A 6,024-nucleotide genomic window follows, 5' to 3' on the forward strand; every position below is an offset into this window, starting at 1 on the left:
AACTAAGCTGTTCAGTGTAAAGCTTGTATTCGTTTTTTTGAAATGAAAGGAGAGCAGTTTCTATTTCTTTAGCTATTCCTCTCCCAAATTAATGGGGGCATCTTTGCTATGCCCTGGGCTCCCCCTGGTAAGAAGAACCAGATAGTATTTGATAGGTTGGACTAAATGACCCCAGGATTGCTTCTTCCTCTACAATTCTATAATTCTAAGTGGGCCAATCTCCCAAGGAGATACAGCCAGGCTTAAATAGACAGCTTCTTTCCAAAGAACTTTTAATTGCCCTGTTTTTACTCCTAACCCTCCCTCCATATGCAAAACGGGCTTTTTGAGTTGCCTGTTTCAGGGAGCTGAGCACTAATTTTGTGGGGAGCCAGGAACTGGCCCAGAGATTCTGATATTTTGCCAACATCATACCGTTGGAATTTCTTGTTCTGGAGTGGTGTTTTGATTGGTTACTTGGCTTTTAGGCTGGCCAGAAGCATGCATAACTAGATCTCTTAGGGTAATGAGTTGTTCTTTATGAAGGAATAAGAAAGCACATGCGCCAAAAATGTTTCTGTTGATTGTTTATTAGTGGTAGTAACAGCTGAAAGGAAGGAAGAGATTCTTGACTTAGCAAGGATAGACTCACGCCATGTCAGATTCCCTGGAGCCCAAATTAACAGAGATGATCACTTGAAATTAAATTTCTTCTGCGGATGATCAACCAATGGTCCAGCTTTGAAATTCCTCTCAGTTACTTCAGTTTGCTAAAGAAAAGGGGAGGAAGAGGTGATTTTATTCATATTTTGAGAATGTATAGTGTTACATATATGTTCTGGATCAGTTCCAGCACTCATGCTCATAGCAGGCCCATTGAAATCAATGGGTCTACACTGAATGACATTGATCACCCTGTAATTAAATAGCTGCCCTTCACCCGATGGTCCAACGGTGAGTAGAGCTCATCCACACTTGCACTTGTCCCATACCTAGGAAGACCCACACTCTGCTTGACCCACACTTTCTAGCCATGGGTCCACGTGGTTTTCCTCTTGCCCCGCAGCATTCACAGGGAAAACCCACTCTTTGGTGCTAAATCAGAGCAAGCATCAACCTGGAGAAGACCCAAATTGCTGTTTGCTCTCTTTGATAAACCCTCAGGGTTGAAAGCATTATAAAACAACTTATGACCACAAAAATAAAGAGAAGGTACATCTCAGGTGTCAAAAGCCAGAGTCTATTTCAGGCAGCACAAGAGAAGGCTGGTTTACCGGGCCAACTGTGCATTCCTCACAAGCCTCAGACGGACTTCAATCAGCCTTCATGGCAGCTGCCCTACCTCCTTCCTTGCAGTCAGTCCAGATGTTGGCCCTGACTGTCAGCTTCCTTCTCCTCCTCCAGCTCAGTTTTGCTCCAGTAGAAGCAAGAGAGGAGGAAGATGGGGACCAAACGAGAATTAGCTGGGGCTGCCTGCCATTGGCTTTGGTGCCAGCAGCTGTAGGTCTCTCTGCTTTCCTCCCTACCAGTCCCAATGGGCACCAGTGTGGTGTAGTGGTTAAAAGCGGTAGACTCGTAATCTGGTGAACCGGGTTCGCTTCCCCGCTCCTCCACATGCAGCTGCTGGGTGACCTTGGGCCAGTCACACTTCTCTGAAGTCTCTCAGCCCCACTCACCCGACAGAGTGTTTGTTGTGGGGGAGGAAGGGAAAGGAGAATGTTAGCCGCTTTGAGACTCCTTCGGGTAGTGATAAAGTGGGATATCAAATCCAAACTCCTCTTCCTCCACCACCATCCACCACTGGGCAGCCATACCCAAAGAATCCTTGTGTCATCCATTTAATTTCTAAATGAAATGCTTTAGCTGAGAATCCTGCATTGCAGGGGGCTGGACTAGATGACCCTTGGCACCCCTTCGAGCTCTACATTTCTATGATTCTATGTGCAGACAGGTGACCTGTGCACCCCATTTTTGCTGTAATAAACATTTACTAATAAACGTGAGATGTCTTAATGAGGAACGCAGACTTCACCTTTACAGCAGCGACGGAATCGGCCGCATTTTCCAATGCGCATAGATCCACGAGGGCAGAAGGCGAAAAAGCATTTACCACCGGCACTCTCACATAGATTGGTATCATTCCTCCATTTCATGTTTCCTGCTCAGAGAAAAACAGTCCTGTTACAGAACCTGTTACACGGAAGTCTAGAAGCATTCACAGAAAGCAGAAATGATGTTATCTTTATGCATTACACTGGTGGTGAACATTTGTTCTGGGGATGAATGGGAAAATTTGATGAATGGAAGCCTTTCTCATTGCTAGTCATCATGAAACAAACATAATCTGTAATAACAAGTCCCCGTTGAGTAGCCAGCTATTCATTCATCATTTTTGCCTTTCTGATTTCTCTGGCTTTCATTTCTCCATAGCCAGCAGTTGCCTGGTTGGTTGGTTGGTTGGCTGGATGGAAGGTGGAGGAAGACAGAAGCAAGCAGGGGAAAGGCTCCTTTACCCCCCAGCCCCATTATTCACTATAGCATTTCTGTCCCCCATTTTCATCCAAGGAGCTCAAGGTAGCGTAAATGTTTCCCCCTCTTTTATCCTCACAACAAACCTGTGAGGTTGGCTACAGTGAAAAGAAAATACAGTGGTAGCTCGGGATGCGAACGGGATCCGTTCCGGAGCCCTGTTCGCATCCCAAATGGAACACAAGACGCGACGGCGTGACGGTGCGTCTGCGCATGTGCGGGCCGCATTTCGCCACTACCGCGCATGCGTGTGATGTCATTTTGAGCGTCTGTGCATGTGTGAGCAGTGAAACCCGGAAGTAACACGCTCCGTTACTTCTGGGTTGCCGCGGAGTGCAACTCGAACGCACTCAACTCGAAGTGCATTCAACTCGAGGTATGACTGTAGTGACTGGCCCAAGGTCACCCAACGAGATGCATGACTGAGTGCAGATTTGAACCCAACACTCTGACCACTGCACCATGCTGCCTGTCTGCATCACCTGCATGTGGAGGGGAAGGCATGTCAAAAGTAAGGTGGGAGTCATGCATTTAAACGCACAACACAAAGTCACACTGCACTTCCTGGCTTTTTTGCAGCAGGGAGTTTTCTGTGTACATGGAAGACCCAACTCTAGGGCCCATAATGGCATCAGATAAAATTCCCTTGCACAAGGCTTCCCAGGCATCCAACAGCCGTCTGTCTGGCATTTAGGAGTGTTGCAGAATGTGCACTGCAAGGCCTGTTCTCAGCAGTTACCAAGCATTAGACGCAGATGCAGATCAGGAGATCTCTCTGCTGAGCTAGGTTGTGCTCAGGAGTGAACCACCCTGCTCCTTCAGTAGTTCCCTTGTTTCCTCATTGTGCTGAGAAGCCACCATGCCACCACCCTCTCAACCAGAACCAGAACTTACATGGCATGTTTCATTATTTCGGCTGCTTATTGTAAACCTTAAGCTCCTTCTTGGACTTTTTGCTTTCTGTCACATCAACAGCAGAGGGCGCAGAGCAAGTTTGTGATTGCACATGGCTCTCTGAGTGCGGGCTTAGCTCCGTGAGATTCAACATAGGCCAACAACCTCTCTTCCCTCAGACCTAAGACCACCCCACTCCACTGTAACAAGCACAGATGTATCTGATCCATTGTGTATCCCCCCTACACAGTTCAAATTCTAAAGAAACAAAACCACTCATGGAAGAAAGCACTAGGTGATATCCTATTTCAGACAATTATCTGTGAGATGCTGTACCACTAAATATAGCCTTGATAATCAGATATCATGGAAGATCACTCATCAGTGGCTTCAGCCATGTTTGAAAGCAGTACATCTTTGATGACCAGATGCAGGGGACAAGCTGGCCACCTCACATCATAGCAGGCCCTGTGGTGCAGAAAAGGAGGTAACTACTTGGGTCCAAATCAGCATTCATTCCAGAACGTATTAGAGAGTTTCAATGTAATGTCCAAGAGGACCATGCCTAAGAGCATGTACAGACTACTAATCACCATTGAAAATACTATCATTAGCTCATGATCCAGCCAAGGAGCAGTATTTCTAACTGAGTTCAATGAGTGAACTCTTCCCAATGAAATGCAGTCCCGCCCACCATGTACTGTACAATCACCTTCATCCTCCAAAGCTTCATCGTAACCAGCTGGGTTTTCATCCTGAGGACCACTCAGATCTTCCAAAGCCTCTGCCTCTTGCTTCTCTGCTTGGTCCAGATCTGCTTCATCTCCCTGGGCTATGCCAAGGAAGACCACAGCAAAGAAAAGACAAATGAACTTCATGGTTCTTCTAAGACCTGTTGTGTGCTGCTGAAAGGAGTCACAAGGATGAACTGGCAATGGTGATGCCTTCACAGACTTCGTGCCTATATATGCAGGTGGGATGCCAAGATGGCTGCCCTAATGGGACAGGTTTCATTGTCTTTGAAGTAGCTCTCTAGATAAGGGTGTGAAATAAAGATGAATATGGCATTTGAGATTACTTCACACTTTGCAACACAATTCTCTTTGATGCTGCCCCCAATCTGTAGGCCTTTTGTTCAGTGTTGCCATCTTTGCATTTGCACTGCTGCTAATAACCCTCTCGCTCCCCATATGCTTGCCTATTCATCTCCCCACCAGGCAGCTGGCACATCCTTGCCATAATCTACAAAACAATATTTATTGTGATGGTTCTGGGCTCTGAGAAAAAGGGAGGGGTGGAAGACTGGCACTGGGTGCGTCAACAGCAGCTGCAGGAAGTGCAAAATCAAGCTAGAAATGTAAAAGTCTGCTTTTAAGTACAAAAGGAAAAGAAAAACATACAAGATTGGGGAAACTTGCATTAGCAGCAGCACAGGTGAGATTATCTCATTATCTCAGCTCATTAGAAGCTAAACAGGTGCCATCAATTGCCTGCTAAAATAGTCTAATCTTAGGCTGCAGGAACAAAGAAATAATGAATCGTTATAGTCAGTGTTCTCCCGCCCCCTCCATAAAAATAGATTTGGTACTTGCAATGACCCCTTCATGGATCACTGCCTTGCTGTGGCAAAGGGGCTTGAATAATTCAGAGAAGCTATGAGCTATGTCGTGCAGGGCCACCCAAGATGGACAGGTCATAGTGATCCACCTGGAGCAGGAACCGGCAAGCCACTCCAGTATCCCTGCCAAGAAAACTCAGTGGACAAAGACAATAGGCATATAAAAGTTATGACGCTGGAAGATGAGCCCCTCAGGTCGGAAGGCGTCCAACATGCTACTGAGGAAGAGCGGAGGACAAGTACAAGTAGATTCAGAGCTGATGAAGTGGCTGGGCCAAAGCCAAAAGGTCGCTCAGTTGCGGATATGCCTGGAAGTGAAAGGAAAGTCCAATGCTGTAAAGAAAAATATTGCATAGGAACCTGGAATGTAAGAATCATGAACCTTGGTAAATTGTGGAAGGCAGTGGAAGGCAGGAGTGCCTGGCATGCTCTGGTCCATGGGGTCACGAAGAGTCAGACATGACTAAACGACTGAACAACAAACTTGCAATGAAGTTGTTACAGTGAGTAAGAACAAAAAAGAGGTGCTGGTACTGCATACCTTTGAGTACCTCCTAGGAAAAATGCACTGACTATAGTTTCACTCTGATCTACACAGCTTGGGTATTGTAGGTGGTTCTGAACACCACACTGAAAAGGAAGCTATCCAGAGTAGGATGGCCAGGTTGGTGAAGGGATCTCCTAATAAAAAATATTGGAAAGATAGGACTATGTTTAACCTGGAAAAGGTAAGATGAAGGATAAACAAGATACCTGAAGAACTAATAGATCGATCAGGATGTTTCAGCCACATGATGGTGAGGAAACAGATCAGCAGATGGGGAGGCAGGGGGTTATTAGGAAGGAGGTTAAGGTAAATAGGTGCTGCAATCCTGATGAAAGGACCAATGTATTTGGAGGCAACATCAAATATAAATCGGCCATTAATCTCTAATCCCATATGTGGTGTTATATTGCACTCTTATCAGGGGTGTGAATTCCAATATTTCTTATTAGGAGATCCC

The 6,024-nt window shown here is 46.0% G+C and overlaps 1 long non-coding RNA gene across 1 annotated transcript; it reads right to left on the reverse strand.

Annotated features, from left to right (window-relative positions):
• Positions 1-499: 499 nt before the first annotated feature.
• Positions 500-4,349, reverse strand: LOC310758779. The gene is made up of 3 exons (XR_014545887.1): positions 4,115-4,349; positions 2,012-2,137; positions 500-749 (listed from the first exon to the last, which is right to left on the reverse strand). It is a non-coding gene; the product is annotated as an uncharacterized lncRNA (long non-coding RNA).
• Positions 4,350-6,024: the final 1,675 nt, after the last annotated feature.

This window comes from Podarcis filfolensis (genome assembly GCF_964270895.1).
Source record: "Podarcis filfolensis genome assembly, chromosome: 3".
Lineage (NCBI taxonomy): Eukaryota > Metazoa > Chordata > Lepidosauria > Squamata > Lacertidae > Podarcis > Podarcis filfolensis.